General features: G+C 36.4%; 1 long non-coding RNA gene across 1 annotated transcript in view; it reads left to right on the forward strand.

Annotated features, from left to right (window-relative positions):
• Positions 1-19,520, forward strand: part of LOC116532623 — a 42,745-nt gene extending 23,225 nt beyond the window's left edge. Inside the window, exon 2 of the long non-coding RNA XR_004260919.1 lies at positions 19,452-19,520. This is a non-coding gene — a long non-coding RNA (uncharacterized LOC116532623). The remainder of the gene's footprint in view (positions 1-19,451) is intronic.
• The last annotated feature ends 2,654 nt before the right edge of the window (positions 19,521-22,174 follow it).

Here is a 22,174-nt window from a genome sequence, read left to right on the forward strand (position 1 = left end):
AATAGCCATGAATGATCTTTTGTATTTTGGTGTATCAGTTATAATATCTCCCATTTTATTTCTAACTGAGCTTATTTGGATCTTCTGTCTTCTTTTCTTGGTTAATTTCACTAATGGTCTAACAATTTTGTTTTTCTTTTCAAAGAACCAGCTTTTTATTTCATTTATCATTTGCGTTTTTTTTTTTGTTTTAATTTCATTCTGTTCTGCTTCAGTCATTTTTATTTCATTTCTTTTGCTTGGTTTGGGTTTGGTTTGTTCTTGTTTCTGGTTCCTTATATTGTCTATTTGTGCCCTTTCTGACTTTTGGATATAGGCATTTAATGGTATCAACCTTCCTCTTAACACTGCTTCTGCTGTATCCCAGAGGTTTTGATAAACTGTGTCACTATTATCATTCGGTTCAAAACATTTTTAAATTTCTATCTTGATTTCATTGTCAACCCAGTGATCATTCAGGAGCCAATTATTTAATTACCATAGTTTTCAGGGTTCCTTTTGCAATTGATTTCCAATTTTATTCCACTATGGTCTGAAAGGGTACTTGATAAAATTTTGATTTTCTTAAATTTATTGAGACTTGATTTGTCTCAATATCAAATGGTCTGTCTTGGAGGCCTATCAAATGGTCTGTCTTGGAGAATGTTCCATGTGCTAATGAAAAGAATGTATATTCTGCAGTTTTTGGGTAGAATATTCTGTAAACATCTTTTAAGTCAGTTTATTCTAGAGTATAGTTGTTTGTTTTTTCTTTGTTGAGTTTCTGTCTTGATGACCTTTCTAGTGCTGTCAGTGTAGTATTGAAGTCTCCCACTATTACTGTATTGCCGTCTATCTCATTTCATAGGTTTGGTAATAACTGTTTTATAAAATTTGAAGCTCCCATGTACAATGCATATACAATGTCCCTCTTTGTCTTTTTTAAACTGTTATTGCTTTAAAATCTGTTTTGTCTGATATAAGAATAACTATCCCTGCTTTCTTTTGGTTTCTATTTGCATGGAGTATCTTTTTCCACCCCTTCACCATAAGTTTATGTGAGTCATTGTGCATTAGGTGTCTTCTTGAAGACAGCAGATACTTGGTTGGTGGATTTTTATCCATTCTACCATTCTATTTAAGTGCAGGATTTAGGCCATTTACATTCAGTATTAGTATTGACATGTAAGGTACTGTTTTATTCATCATGCTAGTCATTGCCTAAATACGTTGGTTTTATTCATTGTGTTATCATTTTATAGTCTCTATGAGATGTATACTTTAAGGAGGTTCTATTTTTATATATTTCAAGATTTTTGTTTTTTTCTCAAGATTTAGAACTCTTTTTAGCATTTCTTGCAGTGCTGGATTGGTAGTGGTGAATTCTCTCAGTATTTATCTGAACAAAACTTTATCACGCCTTCATATATGAAGCTTAGTTTTTCTGTATACAAAATTCTTGACTGGCAATTATTTTTAGGAGGCTAAAGACCGGACACCAGTCCGTTCTGGCTTGTAGGATTTCTGCTGAGAAATCTGCTGTTAATCTGATAGATTTTCCTTTACAGGTTAACTGATGCTTTTGCCCCACAGCTGTTAAGATTCTTTCCTTTGTCTTGACTTTAGATAACCTGATGACTATGTTCCTGGGTAATGATCTTTTTGTGATGAATTTCCTAGGTGTTCTTTGAGCTTCTTGTATTTGGATATCTAGATCTCTAGTGAGGCCAGGGAAGTTTTCCTTGATTGTTCCCTCAAATATGTTTTCCTAACTTTAGGTTTCTCTTCTTCCTCAGGAACACTAGCTATTCTTAGGTTTGTCTATTTAACATAATCCCAGATTTCTTGGAGGCTTTGTTCATTTTTTTCTGATACTTTTTTCTTTGTCTTTGAGTTAATTCAAAAGCCTTATTTTCAAGCTCTGAAGTTCTTTCTTCTATTTATTCAAGTCCATTCTTGAAACATTCCAACACATTTTGTATTTCTCTAAGATTGTCTTTCATTTCCAGAATTTGTGATTGATTTTTCTTTATGATCTCTCTTTCTCTGTAGCATTTTTATCTATAACCTGTATTGTTTTGTTTTTTATTTCTTTAAATTGGTTCTCACTTTTCTCTGGTATCTCCTTGAGTAACTTAATAATCAACCTTCTAAATTCTTTATCTGGCAATTCAGAAATTTCTTTTAATTTAGATCAATTGCTGTGGAGCTAGTGTGGTCCTTTGGAGGTGTTATAGAACCTTGTTTTTTTCATATTACCAGAATTAATTTTCTGATTCATTCTCATTTTGATAGGGTATTTCAGTGAAAAAAAATCTGAATCTCAAGGGCTGCTGTTTATTCTTTTGTCCTATGGGGTGATCCCTTGATATGATGCACTCCCTTTTTCCCTAGGAACGAGGCTTCCTGAAAGCCAGACTGCAGTATTTGTTATTGTTCTGGGTCTTGCCACCCACAGGGGTTCCCAGGCTCTAGGATGGTGCTGGGGAATATCTACAAATAGTCCTGGATGTGATCCTTCTTCAGCTCTCCCTGCCATGCATACCAGCATCTGCTCTGGGGGAGATTTCAGGAGAGTGAAGTAGACTCAGCAAGAATCATTCGTTTTAGATATGTTTAGGATGCTGGCTTTCTTGAATGATGGTTATGGTAGCAGTAAAGCTGTCACATGGACAGAGTCAGGACCACTGGTTAGTCAGGATGTTGCAGGCAATGGAATTAACTTGTTTTCTCCTTCCTTAGAGCCTTGTTGTTCTGTCATGAGTTGCAGTAGTTTCCTTGTTGATAGGCCTACAGCCAAGAGGTGGCACTTTTGAAAGTGCGTCAGAGTTTTTCACCAGTCTTGTGGAATTTGCAGTGGCCTGCCACTTCTTTCAAAGGATCTGTGATTTCTTTCCGTTTTCCTCGTATGTTCCCGCAGTGGTTCCTGGAGCAAAAGTTTATAGTGTGTATCTCTACATATTGTTATGTCTGTCCAAGTGGAAGCTGCACATCAGCTCTCTCCATCCTTTTTTTAAACAATGAATCCATTTTTTTTTAAACTAGTGAGAAAGAATAGCTATATAAAAGAGAATAGTGGTCACAAAAAGAATACTGGTCATAACTACATTATTTAAAATATTTAAAATAGTTTTTGGCACAGAATTTCTTGATTTAGAAAACAAATTTGAATAATGTTTGGCTACTGAATAATCAACTAGTGTCCACATCTTACCTTTAAACCTTTGCATGGCTGGTAATATCAGTTGTGGTTGAGCTATGTGTGATGGATAAACAAGGGAAAAAATAGAAAAAACTTACATAATAAAGCAGGTAACATGTTAGACAAAACTTAGTAAAAACGTTAGCTTATCTGTCAAGCAGTGATTACATAAGCATCATACAGGGACTCCTCAAGATAATTATTAAGGTATAATTTGGAAATAGATATTTTAACATAGGTCACATATGGTCAGAAAGAAAGAGAAAAAATTATAAAAAGTATTCTAATGGAATATTTTTAAGCCCTACAAAGTCTTTTAAGTTGTCTTAAAAATGGCTGAAGCTTTTTTTTTTTTTTGGTATAGCTGTTTAATATGAAGTTTGTGGTAATCAACAGACATTGAAAAATCCTTTCCTTGACAATCTGGATTTTAAATGTCTTTCAAAGTTTCAAGCAGCTCACAATATGGCAAAGTCTAGGGATGAATGTTGCACAGATCTTTCCTTCTGGGAAGAACATTAATTCTGAAAATGAAAGTTTAGGATATTCAGCTTATGTGAATTGGCAGAAAACTAATGTTCTCTGGGGAAATTTTAGAATATGGGCAATAATTGTAATTGTCATAGCTAAGGTTTTATACATATTGTGTTATAAGCAATGACACTGCAAAAATATTTAAAGCACTCTTAGTTGTTCAGGCTTTTGCTTCAGTTTTTTTTTTTTTTTTTGCTATCCATTTTTTACATTTCTCTTTGGGCCTTCTCTATGAAGGCTTTTGAATTTTGTTCCCTGATTTTTTAATAAAATATTGTTTTATTCAAAAGCATTGCAAACAAAAAAAACTTGAAAGAAATTAAATGTAAATAGTATTAAAATCACATAAAAATTATATTTACTTGATCCTTTTGTCCTGATCCTTAGAGACAAGTGTTTTTAACCCATTCAGCTTGTTTTCTAGGTATTTTTCTCCATGATTTTAAACAGTATGCATATATTGTATTTTCTTTCCTCATTAATAAATATTTTCTATTATGGTTGTCAAGGCAAAATAAGCAGGTGGTGGTGGCCATTAACCTGGAGTTTCTGTACCCAGAATTTGTTTGTAAGCACACCAGAAATTAACTTGGAAATCTTTCTTGTAACTGACTTAAAAAATAAAAGAATGGCCTTGCACAGTGGCCCACACCTCTAATCCCAGAACTTTGGGAGGCCAGTGTGGGTGGATCACCTGAGGTTGGGAGTTTGAGACCAGCCTGATCAACATGGAGAAATCTCATCTCTACTAAAAATACAAAATTAGTCAGGAGTGGTGGTGCATGCCTGTAATCTCAGCTACTTGGGGGGCTGAGGCAGGAGAATCACTTGAACCTGGGAGGTGGAGGTTGCAGTGAGCTGAGATCACACCATTGCACTCCAACCTGGGCAATAAGAGCAAAACTCTCTTTCAAAAAAAAAAAAAAAATGAGATTCAGCAAATCACATACAATAGGTCAACTGGTTGTACAACTAGGAATCTCCCAGCAGACCATACTATGTAAGACAAATGCCTCACCACAGCATGCCCAAATACATGCAGACACCTAGCTGTAGCCAATCAAGTGATTCCTCTACTTTGTTTCATGTTTTCCTGCTCAGGCTGCTAAGTAGTGCTCTCTGAACCTCTTCAGTCCTTGAGTGCTGATGAATCTATGAATTGTTCTTGACTCAAATAAAGTCAGCCAAATTTAATTTGTCAACTATTCTTTCTTTTCACATGGCATGTAAGGATTTAACTCACAATTTCTCTTCTCCTTTCTGATCCCTCACATCCTCTCAGTATATATCAATTTTAGTTAAAAGATTACTCAGTATTTTTACTGTTTTGGCTACATAAATATTATTCATACTGAACCAGGAAAACCACTATGATTTAAAAAATTGTTGTTTATTTCCTCTGTACTTACAGAAGCCCTCACATTGTTTGTTTGCTATTCATTTAGTTTTCTTTGAAAATCTAACTATTTTTAATGTTTTCTAATCGTTCTTTAAATGCCTCTCAGTATAATTTTCTTGACAGTCAAACATAACAGATGAGTTATTAATTCTAAGTGTTTTTCCTGGAAACAGCTTTCATACTCTGATCTGAACAGGTTGCTCTCTATGTTAGATAAACAGATTTTGTTTATTCTGGGAATTGTTGTTTAGTTTTATTTTGAGAATTATCTTTACTTATATCCTCTGTTGATTATTTTTCTCTGAATCTCTTGCATATTATTTTAATTACAATTTAACTATAAATAAAAACAAAACTCCCCCCAAAATACTATATAATGAACACTTACTTCTTTTTATATAAAAATAATCATATAAAACATAGATAGGTTGGGCTAGTACTGTGGTTTCACAAGTATCAGGCCCCTAGGCTCTTATTTTCCTTCTCTGTCATACCTATCATGTTGCTTCATGGACCAAGAGAGTTGCTTAGTCTCCATCCATCATGTCTTCATTCCTAACAATATTGAGAGGAAATGGTGAAAAAAGGTAAATCTCATCTTTTAAAAACACTTTTCTTACATTTCTTTAACCAAAATATTTCTTTGGCTGTATCAACTTGTGAGGAAGTTTGATTAAGTTATTTTAGCTGAACTGAAATATTCCCAAATAAATTAGAAATTATATTGCTAAGTACAATGCCTATAATGGATATTGAGAGTCAGCTACCACATCTGCCATAATCAGCTTCATTGGGAGACATAGGGAGGTATCAAGAATGGGCAAAGGGAGAGGTCACACTGTGATATAGGCTGGATGACAGCCTAAACCAGTTCCATGGGAAGATTGGAGCTAAAATAGCTCATCAGGGACGTTCCATTTGGGGCCTAAGTAGATGGGCCTTTATATCCCTGTGTCTATCAATCATTAAGTGTGGATCCTTTTAGGAAACGCATCATCTTGGGTGAAGCAATTCTTTTCAGCTAAGGCAATCTTGGAAAAGGCTGACAGTAGTCTTTGACAGCCCTTTATAAAGGGCAGCCAAAATGAAGGGACCTGTGTCCAAATATATTTTGGATCTGTGTCCAAATCCCACCCAGATCTCATGCTGAAATGTCATCCTCAATGCTAGTGAGGATTGGTGGGAACTGACTGGATCATGGGAGCAGTTTCTCATGGCTTAACACCATCCTCTTTGGTGCTGTCATGGCAACAGTGAGTTCTCACAAGATCTGGTTTTTTTAAAAGTGTGTAGCATCTCCTCCTCTCTCTCTTCCTCCTGCTCTTGGCCATGTGAAGTTCCAGCAACCCTTTTGCACTTCTGCCATGATTTTAAGTTTCTCAAGGCTTCCCTTGAAGCCATGCTCTGAACAGCCTGCAGAACTGTGAGCAAGTTAAACTTCTTTTCTAAATAAATTACCCAGCTCAGGTATTTCTTTATAATACTGCGAGAATGAATTAATTTAGAAAATTGGTACTGAGGAGTGGGGCATTGCTATAAAGATACCTGAAAACATGGAAGCAACTTTGAAACTCGGCAATGGGCAGAGGTTAGAAGAGTATGGAGGGCTCAGAGGAAGACAGGAAAATGAGGATAAGTTTGAAACTTCCTAGAGACTTGTTAAATTGTTGTGACAAAAATGTTGATAGTGATAAGGTCAATGAAGTCCAGGATGAGGAGGTCTCAGATAGAGATGAGGAACTTATTGGGAACTGGAGCAAAGGTTACTTTTGTTATGCAAAAGCAAAGAGAATGGCTGTATTGTGCCCTGTTCTAGGGATCTATGGATCTCTGAACTTGAAGGTGGTGATTTAGGGTATCTGGCAGAAGACATTTCTAAGTGGCAAAGTGTCCAAGATGCAGGCTGCCTGCTTCTAACAACCTATACTCATATGCATGAGCAAATAAATGACCTAAACCTGGAACTTATATTTAAAAGGAAAGTAGAGTGTAAAAGTTTGGAAGATTTGCAGCCTGGCCACATGGTAGAAATGAAAGCCCCATTTTCAGGGGAGCACTTCTAGCCAGCTGCAAAAATCCATACAACTAAAAGTAGGGCAAATGCTGATAGCCAAGACAACAGGGAAAAGGCCTCCAAAGTATTTCAGAGATCTTTGTGGCAGCCCCTCCCATCACAGGCCCAGAGGCCTTGGAAGGAGGAATAGTTTTGTGGGCCAGGCCCAGGGCCCTACTGCCCTGCACAGTTTTGGGATGCTTCCTGCATCCCAACTGCTCCAGCTCCAGCTATAGCTCAAACAGACCCATGTACAGCTCAGGACACTTCTTCAGAGGGTGCAAGCCATAAACCATGGTGGCTTCCACAAAGTGTTAAGACTGTGGGTGTACAGAGGGCAAGAGCTGAGGCTTGGAAGCCTCTGCCTAGATTTCTGAGGATGTATGGAAATGCCTGGATGTCCAGGCAGAAGTCTGCTGCAGGGTTGAAGACCTCTACTAGGGCAGTGCAGAGGGAAAATGTAGGGTTGAAGCCACTGTATGAAGTCCCCACTGGAGCATTGCCTAGTGGAGCTGAGAGAAGTGGGTCACCATCCTCCAGACCCCAGAATAGTAGATCCACTGGCAGCTTGCACCCTGAACCCAGAAGAGCTTTAGGCCCTCAACACCAGCCCATGAGAGCAGTTGTGGAGGCTGAACCCTGCAAAGTCACAGGGGCAGAGCTGCCCAAGCTTTGAGAACCCACCCCTTGTACCAGCATGCCATAGATGTGGGACATAGTGTCAACAGAGATTAATTTGGAGCTTTAAGGTTTAATAACTTCCTTACTGGGTTTCAGACTTGTATGGTGCCTATAGCCCCTTTAGTTTGGCTGATTTCTCCCCTTTGGAATAAGAGTATTTACCCAATGCCTGTACTCCCATTGCCTTTTGGGATTATCTGTTTTTGATTTTATAGGTTCATAGGTGGAACAGACTTGCTTTGTCTCAGATGAGAATTTGGACTGTGGACTTTTAATGCTGGAATGAGTTAAGTATTTGGGAGATTTTTGGAAAGGCATGATTGCATTTTCAAATGTAATAAGGGCATGAGATTTGGGAGGGGCTAGGTGCAGAATGATATGGTTTGGATCTGTGTCTTGACCCAAATCTCATGTTGAAATGTAATCCGCAATGCTGTAGGTGGAACCTGGTAGAAGGTGATTGGATAATGGGGTGGTTTCTCATGGTTTAACACCATCCTCTTTGGTGCTGTTATGGTAACAGTGAGTTCTCATGAGATCATTTTTTTGGTTTGTTTGTTTGTTTTTTTCAGGTGTGTAGCACCTCTCCTCTCTCCCTTTTCTTCCTGCTTTTGGCCATGTGAGGTGTCAGATCTCCTTTTGCCTTTCACCATAATTGTAAGTTTCCTGAGGTTTCCTTAGAAACCAAGGAAATGCTCCCATTCTTTCTGTACAGTCTGTGGCACTGTGAGCCAATTGGACCTCTTTTCTTTATAAATTACCTAGTCTCAGGTTGTTGGTTTTTTTTTTTTTTTTTTTTTTTTTTAATAGTTGTACAAGAATGGACTAATACAATGGGGGAATCTGGAGGGCTTAACTGCATTCTTATTATTAACCACATGAGGCTAGTTTCTTCATAATATTTTATCTAACCAGTCTCCTTAGCTAAAGAAACATGGACAAGAGTGCTTGGGTGCAAATTTAAAACAAGGCCATTGTGTTAATACAAAGTAATACTACTGAGGCCCATCACAGAGTATCTCTAAGGTCTTTGTTGATTGTAGAAAATATAAGACAGGATCTTAATCTCCATTTTGTAAGTATACTTACAATACTACTACTTTACTTCCTGCTCTGAAAACCAGAGCATCCTCTTTGGGAACCAGGAGATAAGTGTAATTCTAATTTTAGTGTATTCAAAATAAAAGGCCCATGTTCCTACCCTTGGCAAATTTCTTCTTGATATGCTGGCTATTCAGAGTGCCTTCAACTCATCCATATTCCTGAATATACACAGCCATGCATAATAGTTTATGTGTAGCATATTTGCCTGTGCTCCTAGGGAGTCTGACTATGCACACAAATCCTTCTGTGTCACAGTCATCTGAGGACATTTCTAGGGGGAATTATCCTGATGTCCTCATCCTCTTGTCCAACTCGGTTATACTAAATCTGTCTATTGCTTCTATTTGCCACACTTCTTAATGTATCATTGCCTACATTCTGCTATGATTTCCATTTATTTACAAATTAGAGGAAACATTAATTGGCTGAAGAAAATAAATTATGAATATTTATAATTCCTAAATCCCTAACTTTCTCAGTTTTTTGGGTTCTAAGTAAGCTTCTTTTGGTTGTTCTGAGGATTGACAAATGAAAATATAAATAAAGATGGTGAGTAAAGAATGAAGGTGCATTTTCTGGTTATTTCTTTGTCTGTCTAATTCCTTCCTCAGAAGAATTATTCTAATGACCCTTTCCAGTTTTGCAAGTGTAAAGTTACTAGGCACCCATTGTCCCATGGAAATGGTGTTACAGGACATTATGGGCTTGGGAAAGTATGTGCTTGAGAATAATAGCTCTGGAGATGTGGCTCTGATTGCTAGGACAGAAATAAACAAATGTGCATAAGGGCCAAGGACTCTTTTCCTTCAAAGTTTAAGCACAGCTCTGATAAATGGAGATAATCTCACTTACCTTAATAGTAGGAAAGGAAATCAAGATCCTGAAAGGAAAGTCAACACTCAAGAGTGGAAAATTTAAGCTAGTAACCTAGGCTTAATGCCTGGACTCAAGTGTTGATGGCAAAAGCTGCTTTCAGTTCAATGTTCCACTGGTTGAACTGTCATCTTGTGATCCAGAACATGGAGGTCACCGCTAGCTATGCAGAACTGAGACCAATTAGATAGTCACTAAAGCACAGGACTCTGCAGAATCAGTTTTCAACTCCATCATTGTGGTAGAGATGGAAGCAAGGTAGGCAGAAAGCCAGGCTCTACTAACAAACCATCTGATTTTTTATTTTTCTATGCTAGTGTTATAAAGCAAAACTGACCTTTTTGCAACAAGCCCTATTTGATTATAGGAATACTGGATTAATTAATTTAAAAATAAAATACATGTGACTGTTATGGAATGAAAGTTTGTATCTCCCCCAACTTCATGGGTTGAAACCTTAACCTCCTGTGTCACTGTATTTAAAGATGGGCACTCTAAGGAAGTAATTAAGGTTAAATGAGATCATAAGGGTGGGACCCTGATCTGATAGGATTAGTGTCCTTGAAAGAAGAGACTAGACACCAGAGTCTTCTCTTTTTTTCTCTCTCTCTTTTTCTTAATATCTCTCTCCCTTCCTCTACCAAGTGAGGATACAACAAAAAAGCGGCCATCTGCAAGCCAGAAAAAGGTCCCTTACCAGAAACTGAATTGGCCGGAACCTTGATGTTGGACTTCTAGCCTGGAGAATTGTGAACAAATACATTTATGTTATTTAAGCCATCCAATCTATGATATTTTGTTATGGCAGCCTAAGCAGTCTAATGTAATGATCATATCTGTACTCCAAGCTAGGGAAATAGGTCATAATAGTCACTTCAGAATAATGAATTCTTTCTTGTTAGACGTATAGGTAGAAGATTGAATAGAAGCAGAGGTATACAATATCATAAGCATAAAAGTAGAATTTATTCATAGTGTTTGCAGACAATCACATGGAAGCCAAATAAGAGTTGTAAAGAAAATTTCTAGATACCAAGGACCTTGTTATTCAAAGTCAGTGTAATACTGATACAGTTGGCTATTACCCTGGGGTAACTAAGATGACATATAAAAGGCCAGAAAAAGGTAGATTTTCCTTTATGTGATCTAGATATATTACCCATACAAACTCCTGGAATTACTTTTAAGAATCCATATCTCCCTGTGATGACATTCATGTATGACAAGCTTTGTCAACATCTTTTTTTGTTGCTGTAGTTGTTTTAATCAAGTCTATTGAAATTGGTGGTCTCTAATTCAATTCTAGGAAGGTTAAATATTACCTATGATCATTTAAGGTGATATAATACTTCTACTGTGGGAAGTCATACACAAAATCCTATTATATTTCAATGTTTCTTTTTTATATATAAATTAATATAGACTCATTGTCTTTATTTACTAGTTTTAAAGGGTACTTGATGATGAGGTAGCCACTTGGAGTGACAGGGAAAATGACCTTTCCAGAATCATTGTAGAAGTTCGCGGATGTCTAAGGAATGTTACTTTCTAGTTCTCTACCTCTTATCTTTGAAACAGACTTAAGAATAGAGACATGCTTCTATTATGACACAGACAATGTATTACTCATTTCCAGTTAACACTGGGAGAAGGCAGTTTACATTCAAGCCTGATTTCCTGGTCACTTGAAAAGTTTAAGCACTGGAATGTACCTTTTGAAGGAGATTTTGAAAATTAATTTTTAGGGTTTTTTTTTTTCTTTTTGAGAAAAGCACCAATCCATTCCTCTTGATAAATTGTAATCTCAATTCTCTCTTCATAAGGCAAAGTCATAGGGTTTTTTCTTTGACAGGGTCTTGTTCTGTTGTACAGGCTGGATGAAGTGGAGTGGCACAATCACAGCTCACTGCAGCCTTGGTCTACTGGGCTCAAATGATCCTCCCAGCTCAGCCTCCTGAGTAACTAGGACTTCAGGCATGCACCACCACACCTGGCTAATTTTGTACTTTTGTAGAAATGGGGTTTCGCCATGTTGCCTCAGCTGGTCTGGAACTCCTGGGCTCAGGCAATCCCCCCCGCCTTGCTTTCCCAAAGTGCTGGGATCTTAGGCATGAGCCACTGTTCCAAGTCATGGTCATAGATTTTTAAATCAGATAGATCTGGATTAAATTTTGAGCTCAACCACAGCTGCATGACCTTGGGTATGCTTCTTTTTCCCTTATCTGCTAAGTATGTTAGCATGACAGAATTAAATGAGAAGAGAAGAGAAAAAGTTTAGCCCAGGACCCAGCACACAGCAGCCCATTTGATAAACCATAACTACTGCTGTTGTGAAGATTCTTGCTGATGCTGCTGACAGTGCAAAGTATGCTAAGGCAAGAGTAGAAAGAGCCTCCTACCTATATTTGTCATATCCTCTCAACAATGATTCCACCAATATTCATGAAGTGTCTACCATGTGTCCAACAGAGTTAGGCATCTGGGGTAAAGGAATAAACAAAACAGGACTGCTTCCTTGTGTTCATTGTGCTTAAGGAGTAGTTATAAGGTGAATATTGCATTGAGATCATAAATATAAATATAGAAATGCAAATAGGGATAAGCTCTCTAATGGAAAATTCACAGTGCTATGGGAGAATATAAAAAGGAAATGAAATTTAGCTGAAATGTGCAGAATGGTCTCTCTGAGGATCTACTGCTGAGACCTGAAGAAATAGAATGAGATAATAGGCAAATAAACAGATGAGAAACCCTCCAGGCTTTGCATGTGCAAAAGCCCTTGAGTAGGGAAGACGCATGTGCATGTGAGGCACTGCCAAAAGACTAGTGTGGCTGAAATGCATAATGGGGAAGAGTGATGTGATATGAAGAGAGAGAAGTACACAGGGGCCTGATCCAACTACTCGTTAAAAGTTGGAGTTCTTTTTCTAAAGGCGATGAAAAGTTATTCTGAATACAGGAGTCACAGAATTGAATCTATATGATTTAAAGAACACTTTGACAGCTTTGTGGATGATGGAGTAGGGAAGATGCAAAGCAGAATAGGATGACCAGTTAAAAGCATTTTATTATTCCAGGGAGGATATAACAGCAGCTTAAGGAAGCCTCATGGCAGTAAAGAAGGAGATGAATGAATATTTTATATGCATACACACATATATATGGCAGATACAACTTTATTTACTCTTATGTTTTTAAATCTGTAAAACAAAAGTCAGAAAAGCTAAAATAACTTGCTCATGGTCACATAGGTAGAAAGTAGTGTTACTGGAACCTGACCTTATATTTGGCTTAAGTCTAAAGTCCTTACCTTTGAGCATTATTCTATTCTGTGTTTGCTATCTAATCCAGAGGATGAGTCTAGATTCTACCCCTCTGCACTGGTACCAGTAATTCCTTTCAGCTTCTGAACCCTCAGGCTTGCAGTGACTGAGGAGACAGCAGCTGTGCTAGGTGCATCATTGAGGTAACCACAGCCAGTTTCCAATAGGTCCCAGTATCAGTATCACTAGTGGCCCTAGGCACTCCCCTCCAGAGTGCTCTAGGGTTTCAGAAAAATGGCCTTTATAGAAAGTGAGAGGAATTATCTAAGCTTTACCCTCATACATTAGAAAAAGTGGAATAGTAATTGCTTGTATTGTGGGATGCTGCAGATAATTAAACAGAGGAATGAAAGTAAATGTTTTGAAATGAAAATGGAAGATCACTGAACCAGAAGTGTTTTGATCAGGTGACAAATAAAGATTCAGAGGAGATAATTAAAATAATATGATTTTTTTGGAGGGGAGGGAAAAGAGGATAGACTGATTATAAAGCATCAAGATCTTGACGTAGTTTCAGAGAGGAAACATGGAAAAATATATCAGATATTAGAGTTGGGGAAATACAGTAATAATCGATAACACTATTGAAAGGTTACTATATGCAATTAAATGCATCATCTCATTTAATCTAATCTCGCAATAATACTTATTTACATGATATCAGAAATACCAAGGATTTGCCTTGTATCACCCAACTAATGAGTGATGGAGTCAGGATATTGAGTCTGTCCCCAAAGGTAAACTCAAATACTAAATTCTTCTGATACTGAGTGGCGGAGAGGGGCATGAAATGAGTTTTGAATGAATCCTGTCTCTGATTCTTGCCACTTATCCTAAACAGAAAGAGAACCATAATGAAGAGTGCATAAGAGAGGAAAAGAAGTTACCGGTATAGTCTTTGGGATGACCTTTCTTTAGAACACTAAAAGAATAAAGTGAAGGTTGCTAAGCTTGACAAATGGCACAGGCGAATCCTCAAAGGCTGTAACTCTGGTGACAGAATGAGGTTTCTTGGGAATTATTGCAGATACCAAACGGTAGTATATTTTAAATCACGCACGGGGAATAATAACAGTTATGAGATTTCTGTTCTTACTGTCCCCTTCTTTTGTGTGACATATTGTGCAGGAGGTGGGGGAGTTGTGTGGGAGGGGATTTATACTAGAGCTTAGAAATATTAATATGTGTGAGATGCCAACAGTCAGAATTTGACTGATTGCTATTTGGTCAAGGAAGTTTATTTCTAGGGAGAGAATATATTGTCAGAGACAGAAGGAACTTCTACATCCCAGCCTAAGGCTGTTTAGGGAGGAAGATGGTGAGTTGCTGATAAAATTGATCATGGAGCTGTTGCCATCTATAGTAATTGTCACCGAGCACTTTCTATGCCAGGCCCTATTCTAAGTACTTCTCATGCCTTACTACCTTATCGTTCACTTCTCATAACACCCTAAGTATCAGTTGCTATCATAATAATTCCAATTTTACAGATAAGAAAACCGAGGCAGAGGAAGGTTAAGAAATTTGTCTATGTTTGTACTGCTAATAGGTATTAATTGAGATTTGAGCATAAGAGATTTGACTGTAGAGCCTGTACGTTTTAACCATTGTACTATCCCACCTCTATTGCAAGTCCTACATCTGTTTTTTTATTTTCTGAATAATGAGTATACAGATTAGATTTTCTTTCAAGACCTGCTTCACTTTGCTTATATTAAAAACATTAAAAAACAATTATTATGCAGCATTGAAAATTGATTTCAAAAAAGCTTTTTTTAGCACAGAGCCCTCTATAAATGTCTTTCTATCTTATATATGTAAGATGGAACCCTAGGTAGAAACTTAGGGAATGAAGTACTTATTATAGTACTAAATGCACAAAATAAATACTAAACTACTTGATAAGAGTGGGTGGAAATTACCATACTTAATTGTCTAATTCTATAAAGATTATTTTTTCCTTTTAAAAAATTTAGGTTTAGCTCTTCTTCTCTTAGAGGTATACTGGGGGGTGGGTTGGAAATGGATCAAGACTTGATCAAGAGAGTCTCTGCCCTCAAAGGTGTGGCCAATGATGGCATTTGAAGATGAGTCAGGAGCCAAAGATTAAGAGAGAGGCTCACTCTACTAAGGCAGAGGAGGAAAGCCTAGTAGACCACCAGACTGGACATCAGAAACTAATATGGAAAGTGAGGGTCCAGTGTCATGGTGGTTACCAGGAAGTGGCAGCCAAGGTTAGGAGGAATTAGCGGGACCGGTCAGTGCTGCTGCCTCTGCTTTCTGGTGAAGGCTGCCACTGAGAGTCGTTTTGGAGAGCTGCCTATTTAAAGGGCAGCCATAGGTCACGTTGAATGTCTCTGGCTCCATTTGGAAAATACATGAGTGGAAAGAGAACATGGAGTAGAATGGCAATGCCCTCTCCTTTAGTCAGCTGTCGCCATTTTTCCTTCAAAAACTCACTCTTTTCACTTTGATCTTTCTTCTCTCATCATAGTCACTCTCATTAAAGTCAACTAAACTTTCCTTCCCTATACCTCACATGGTAGAAATAAAATTTCTGGCTTTTTCTCAGAGGCAGTTTAATAGCACCCTGCAGATCCAAGCAGGAGACACGGGCTTTTCCAATGTCAGCCAAAAATATATTAATTCAAATGGGATTCAAAAGAGGGTTGTCCTCTGTATTAGTTAAAAGCAAAGGTTTTGCTCAGAAAAACTGGGCTCCAGCTACCTCTGCCACTTACTCATGATGTGTCTACTGCCCTCTCTGTGAGGCTTTGAGCAAGGTTATCTGATCCGCTCATTTCAACTTTGTAAAATTGGTTGCAGAATTGAATTGGAGAATACAAATGAGGATTGTATATAATAGGCACTTAATAAATGGTGGCTATTATTTTTATTGATATTGTTATCATTAAAATGGTCAATAACTGCAAGGTTCAAACAGTAGGGCAGAAAGAACTTACTTAAAGCACTTCAGGTCCCCTGGGACATAGTGACCACTCACTAAATGAGCATTACTATTAGCATGATCATGTTCTCTTTGCAGAACAGCCTAAGAAGAAGCTTAGAATCTATTCAATAAGGCCACTTTCATCCTCAAGGCATTAAAATTATCTCTCACCCTTATGTTTAACTATATTTCAAGCAAAGAAAATACTGTCTTCACCTTGACATTAGGTTGTTTTCTAACTTAAAGTATTTGGCCCCTTGTTGGAGTAAAGAGAGAGAAGACATAATGTATTGTGATTGATTTAGGAATCAGTCAGAACCATTAATACCATTTTATCCTCCTATTTTGGGGTTCAAGGACTGGGGACTGGATTCCTTTAGCCTCTCCTAAGGCACACCTGGCTGATGTAAATTTTAGAGTGGTTTGAGAGCAGAAAATATGAAGCTCATGTATCTCAGTAAATTTAGAAAAATAGATTGATTAGCTTTAGGATTAGAATGGGTCAGTGGAATAAAATGCAAATGAAGAATACCTTTGGAAATATAAAAATTATTACATCATAAAAATAAAACTAAGAGATTTATTAATCTGAGCTTAAGATATTCCATAGAGATAATTCAACCAAATTTCTCATTCACTAGTTTATATATTCATTCAACAGACATTTATTTAGTGCTTTCTTCTAAGTGCTTAAAATTTACATCATTTTAATCTCCAACATTGGGTCTTAGAATTGGACTGAAAAAAAAAAAAACGCTAATGAAATAAGATGGAATTTTATAGTGTGGAATAATACTCCATTTATGATTTTTTTTGTAATTTAGCAAGTTCATTTCTTCTTGTTTTGTGTTCCAATCCCACCTTCCAGCCCCATTCAACCTTTGCTTTTCTCTGTCCCAGGTGATGGTAGGAAATTGTAGGGCAGGAATAGAAGCCAGGGTATTTCTGTTCCCATCCTATATGAAAGACGTTCATGCCCCTTCTTACACTCACCTAGCTCAGGTGCACTTTCTTTCCTTCCTGCTTTAGGCTTAGAGGTGGTCATCCCTTTCCCCTGTTGGTAGTCCATGAGTGCCTCTCTACAGCCTTCGCTGGTTTCCTTACTTCTCCCCACTCCTTTGTAGAGAGTTCTTTATTACATTCTCTTCAAAATCCTATGGTTTTGAGCCTTCTTTCTCCTGTCAGGACATCAACTGATAGATACATGTAGCTATGTAGTCAAATAACCCCACCTGTAGAGTTAAGAATTTGTTAACAATGTAACAAAAATGACGATTAAAAACTACCTAAAACAGTTTTAATATTTCAAAAGAGATACTTTTACTACTGAGAATCTTGAGGTGAAACTACTTAACTATTGTTCTAATTCATATTAATATACACATTTCTAGGGATGTATAGATAAGGCATTGATCATCAGTGACTTAGGCAGTGAATTTGCTTGCTAGCTTTTATTGCCTTGAGATTTTTTAAGCTTGCATGTTGTTTTGTGTATGTGAGCCCCACATGCCCAGACATATCTGGGAAGGAACAGTGAGGCTTTTTCCATAAGAGATTGCTTTACTCCTCCTACCCCTTGCCTCATGATTTCTCTTGATTATACAGAATAGTGACAAGAAACCAGAAAAAAAAAAAAAAAAAAAACCATTATGTTTTACAGTGTTAAAGAAAACTAAATATGGTCTGTGAAGGACTGCCTACTTCTATAGTTGAGTCTTTGTGGATGAACTGTAACCTAGCTTAATGGCAAAACTGAAAACCTAACCTAGTGGTATGCAGCTGTAACAATAGCTGAGTGTTGGCCAATCCCAGCTGCCATTCTTCAGCCACTCATAGACTGCTGAATGTTCAAACTGCCTTCAAATAAGGCAAATGCCAAGTTGTAACCAATCTTATTGTTTCTGTATTTCACTTCCGATTCCTATGTCACTTTACCTTTTTCTGTCTATAAATTTCTTCTGACCCATGAAGAATCCCTGGAGTCGCTATGAATCTGCTGTGATTCTGGGGGCCGCCCAATTTGTGAACTGTTCATTGCTCAGTGAAATTCCTTTAAATTTAATACAGTTAAAGTTTTTTCTTTTATCAGTAGTTTAATGGGAAAATCAAAAGGAAGAGACACGAGACAGGCAATCTGCTGTCCTTTTCCCATATGGGTGACAATACAATTGAAGAATAAGTACTAATTAGCTAAATGAGAAGCTCAAGCTGTGATTGTTGAGGAGTTTAATTTTAGGGCAAACTGAGATGCTTTCCCAATCCTATAGAGGTAGAAACAGAGAGATACTCAGAATGCCTTACCTGCGAAATCTGACCAATAAAACCCTTATATGTCCCAGAGGGAACATCAACGAAATTATTTAGAGGAAACGCTAAGAAAAATACGAACTGAGAATTAAGTAATTTGATTGTTTCATACATATCTTGCTCTGAAAACCAAAGTAAAAATATTGTTCTGAAATATTCTTTGATTATATTAAGAGCAAGTTATAGAAGTATATGTTAGATTTAGATTTGTTAAATAACACATAACCTCTATAGAATCTACTATACATCTATATTGCTATGGGTTGAAGAGTGGAATAATTTATTTCTGCCTGGATAAGAAATAAATGGCTATATTGAAAGTAAGATGAAGAGTATCACAGTATTTTCCTATTCTGCTAGATTAGTAAACACATATAAAAGAAAAATGACTATGTTTGCTTTTAGGATTGTGGCTAAAGACTGAATGTTTGTGTCTTCCCAAAATTCATATGTTGAAACCTAATCCCTAATGTTAGGGCATTTGGAAGTGGAGCCTTTAGGAGTTGATTAGTCATGAGGGCTCTGCCTTTGTAAAAGAGGGCTCTGCATTTGTAAAAGAGACTCTCAGAGGGCTCCCTTGATGTTGCCTTCTGTGAACCAAGAAGTGACCCTTACCAGCCAAGGAATCTGTTGGTGCCTTCCTCTTGGACTTCTCAGCCTCCAGAACTGAGAAATAAATTGTGGTTGCTTATAAGCTACCTAATCTACGGTATTTTCATTATGGCAGTCTAAATAAAGAAGACAATCATGATTTGCTAATCTAATAATATGTAGTCCATTTCTTTTCTGGAATCTGACATATAAAACCTACACTTGGTTCCCATACATTTTTTCTTAAAAGGAAATCAGGAATATTAACTTTACCTCCAGTCTTCTGATTTCACATTCATTACTTGGTGTCATTAAAAAACTAACAGAGTATAAATGATATAGTGTTTCTTGGTAACCTGGGTTATAATTTGACTATGCCAGGAGACAAACATTTCAACATTATATGCTATTCTAAGCAACTCACTTATCTTGAGATTCAGTTCTCTTTCCACCAGCATGGCATCCAGCTTTTTGTGATCTGAGCCCCTTTCTTCTGGGCATTGAAGCATAAACAAGACAAAAAAAAAAAAGGTGATTAGTTGAACGTTCCTTTTTTCCTGTTGATTTTTTTTTTCTTTATGACTAGTTCCTTGGTGTTCAATTACCTCTTATGAATACAAAAGACCTAACTTTTAGAAATAAGATTTTAGCTTCTTTTCTTAATCTGCCTTCCTACAAAGTAATTTGGATAGAGACAAGATTGTCTGTATCATTTTGGGGCATTTGTATTGAAAGCTTCTAAGTATCACCTTTTGAGGCAGTTAATTCTTATAACAAAAATGTGTTCTACCTTGATAGAAAGCTTTCTGACAAGGCTGGCCTGGGATATTTTAATACATAGAAGCCCTGATGCTAATATGTGCACAGATTTTCTGAACCAAACATAGTCTTAGTTGACATCATGGTATTAGGAGATCAATATGATAGAACTGGCGGTGATTCTGAAAAGGATTTTTACATTGAAAATCTCATTTGGAAAAATTGCCTCCTACTGGTTACAGTAATAGGAGTACTATAAATACATTAATAAATTCTTGAAACTTCTTGGTTCCACTTATGTATAATTATAATCTTCAAGTGCTAACTAGGCTTCTGGTAAAGCCCAGGGGGATGTTTTACTTACATTTCGCATCAAGGGAAAAGTACACGTGATTATTTAATTGTCAACGCTTCTTTTTTCCTTTCTTAAAGAAGGTATTTTGGATTCAGGTAAGAGTCATCATTTCTACCTTAAATTTACTCTGACTTCAATATTTTCCCTGATCTGATAATACACATAACTGGGACAGTGAAAGTAAAATGAGGCTCTTTACAATTGTATGAGTTCCCTCAGGAAGTTAAAACACATGCCTAACATTCTGCTGGGAACTCTTTAAAGAGAGCTTTTTCCTCTTTAAATACGCATTGATATATACAACAACAGGATAGCACAATAGGTAGACAACAAAAGGCTCAAATAAATACCAGAAAGAAAATAAAACAGAAGTAAAATTTTGAAACTAGACATAAGAAACAATTTCAGATAAAATTAGAATCAATATATTATTATTTAATAAATGACTTTATTAGAAACCAAAGGAAACTTTCACTCTGATATAAAGATCAATATAAAATGAAGATTAGACAAAATAAAATTGTTGCTTATGTATGACTTCTGTGAAAAAAAATTGTAAAAGCACAAATCTCTTTTGATGACCACACAGGACATATACCACAATTTCTTCATTTTATAAACGATAACATTGCATATAATAGGCATCAAGTAACTATATTTATTTCCAAGATAATACCAGTAACATACAAGTTTTTTTTTAATGGTTATATCTTTGTTTTATTTTGTATCAGAAGAATTATTTTTTTAAAAGAGATCCACAAGTACAGTTACTGCATTAGGAGTACTTTGAAATTTATCAATAACGGTACGCTCAAATTCTTACTATATGTCTTAATACATTGAGCATAGTTCTATCCATACAGGTCTGAACTCTCCTTAAAAAAAAAAAAAAAAGAAAAAGAAACTTTTTTATATAATCTAATTATAAACCTAATAATCTGTAAAATTTTATACCAAGTTTCAATTCAAGCTATGTTTGATTCTAGGGAAAAAATAGTTTCATATGTTGCCCATTTTTAAAAACTAGAACAACAGGCATGAGAGGGTTAAATCAATTTCTAAGAGTTTTAACTTATTTTAGGACTTGCTTCTCATTGTAATATTCCATGGAGATTAGTTCCTTAGACTGGAAGCTTGTATAGACAGAAGCTGTGTGTGTTTGGCTCAATGGTATATATACAATACGAAGCAGCTCAGTAGCTATTTGTAGACTATTCATGTGAAACTCACAGCTACCATGGAATGACCTCTGTTTCATTCTTGCCAATTAACCAGTATAGGATAACTGGTTTTTTTTTTTTTTTCCTGCAGTGTTCAATAACCTTTTATAGCTCTTTGATTTCACAGAATAATAGAATTTTATGACTTGGAGAAAACTTTAGGATTATATGCTCAGTTCCCGTGTAACTAAATGTCTCGTTCCCAGGCAAAATAATTTTATTGTGGATCCCAGGTTATTCTTACTTTTCAAAAGTTTGTATTATTACCAGAGTGAGAGTAATTGAAAATAAGTTTTTGATTGATGTCATATCAATTCTAAACAGTTTGGAAAGGAGCTGTGTCCTAGTTTCACTTTTTATTTCCTACATATTTTGGAATATAGGTTTTAAAGTTACATGTCATCCAGTTAGGAGGTGTAAAATCCAGGAAATTGCCATATGAATGTCAATAACACGAACTAGACACTTTTAACTAGTTATTGTTCCAAACAATATTAATATTAATTTAGTGATTACCAAGCATGTGCTTTTAATTGGTTAGTGTTTCCTCAAACACGGTCAACCCTTCATACACACTATTTCTACAATCTGCCTAGCATCTAAAATATTTGTTACAACGTTCATTAGATAGTCTCATTTTAAATTTCAAATATAAAGTTACCATAACTATATATTTGGAACAAATAGGCTATAAATAGAAATAATCATAATATTAAATATGAAAGCAAAACACTGTCAGTTGTACTTTAGCTACATTCTGCCCTGTATATTCTGGATAAGGATCCAGAAGTGAGTACTAATTATTGAGATGATATAAGATATGTTCCTTTACTGTTCTTTTCTT

This window comes from Sapajus apella, unplaced genomic scaffold (genome assembly GCF_009761245.1).
Source record: "Sapajus apella isolate SASKATOON/1434 unplaced genomic scaffold, GSC_monkey_1.0 scaffold3, whole genome shotgun sequence".
Classification (NCBI taxonomy): domain Eukaryota; kingdom Metazoa; phylum Chordata; class Mammalia; order Primates; family Cebidae; genus Sapajus; species Sapajus apella.